This window comes from Choloepus didactylus, chromosome 19 (assembly GCF_015220235.1).
Source record: "Choloepus didactylus isolate mChoDid1 chromosome 19, mChoDid1.pri, whole genome shotgun sequence".
NCBI lineage: Eukaryota > Metazoa > Chordata > Mammalia > Pilosa > Megalonychidae > Choloepus > Choloepus didactylus.
Window position 1 is genome coordinate 48,218,014 of NC_051325.1, and position 967 is coordinate 48,218,980.

Sequence of the window (967 nt, forward strand, 5' to 3'; positions counted from 1 at the left end):
GTCCTTGGATGGGTGTCTATTCCTCCTTTCAGGTGTTAGAAATGACAATAGTTGTATAATCTTTTACAGTGTACAAAAGTCTTTCATATTCATTATTGTTTTCTAATCTTCACATCAAGAGACAAGTGGGTTAGGCATTCTTATTATACCCCACCCCCACCCCCATAAATTAGGAGATTGAGTTCAGGGAAAGTGATTTTCTTCGAAAGGCAGACATTGGACTCGAACCGTGGTCTCTTGACTCCAAGTACTCGGATTGGAGAGTGAAAATCAGTCTTCACTCCTGGAGAGGAGACGGGTGGAGAGGAGGTGATGAAAGCATCTGGGAGACCAGCAAGAGGGTCAACGGGCCTGTCGTCTACCATCCAGGTCCAAGATGGAGCTCTGTTCAAGGTCACCGCCAGGGACAGGACCAACCAGGTTTACCCACCCGCAACAGGAGACAAGCACGTGGGGAGAGTTCATAAAGCCAACTGTTATTTAAAAAAGACAGCAAAAGCCCTTGAGAAATTCCAGCTGGGCCTGTCGCCAGCTTGGACCTTTTTCCTGCTAAACTAGGTGGGTGGCCTCGTGCCTTGGCCGCCACAGACACAGCCTCACATTCACTTGGTGGAGAGCTGGGGCCAGTTTGCAAAAGCCCACCGTTAGCTTTCCTTCCCAATTCCACGTTCAATGACATCATATTGATAGCTTCAAATTTGCCACAGTGGGAGCATTTACACCCCCAAACCGGCAAATGCTACAGATCAGGGCTCCTTCCCCTGAAGAGCCAGCTGTTACGCAGTTACATGCACACACAGCATTCACTGATGGGTGGGTGGGAGCTTGCTGGTTGGACTGTGGGATGCCTAGGGGTATTGGTACTAGGGAATGAGAGTGGAGCAGGGTGGCTTTTTCATTGCTTCCCAGAGGGAGGGGACAACATTCTGGTCTGGGAGTCAGGCGTCTTGGTGATCAATGTAACCTT